The sequence below is a fragment of the Pygoscelis adeliae genome, unplaced genomic scaffold (assembly GCF_000699105.1).
Source record: "Pygoscelis adeliae isolate BGI_AS28 unplaced genomic scaffold, ASM69910v1 Scaffold166, whole genome shotgun sequence".
In the NCBI taxonomy this organism is placed as follows: Eukaryota; Metazoa; Chordata; class Aves; order Sphenisciformes; family Spheniscidae; genus Pygoscelis; species Pygoscelis adeliae.
In genome coordinates, this window is record NW_008825156.1 from 6,292,324 (window position 1) to 6,292,701 (window position 378).

Here is a 378-nt window from a genome sequence, read left to right on the forward strand (position 1 = left end):
CCCCCCAAAAAAAAACCCCAAAAGAAAACACAACCCCTCCCCCACACACAACCACACCCTCAAAAAACCCCAACACCACTTCTTCCTTGTGATGATATTTTGTACCACTCCTGCTCTGGAAGTAGCGGTGAAGTTGTTTTTAGCCCTCCCCCCATTATCTTTGACTGAACTTCGTTCACTCCAGCTGTATGCAGCCTTCCTTGCGAGCTGCTTTTTGAAATTTTGGGGGCTGGAGCAGTCTACGAGGAAAGTTACTTTTCCTTGTGTGAGTGTATCCTGCTGTGAAAATCGGGTGTCTCCTGTAAGAACAGCTGGAGGCTGGCGCACGGAGCCACCCGCAGCGGGGGCTGGTCTCTTGCAGGGGCCGAGGAGCCGGCG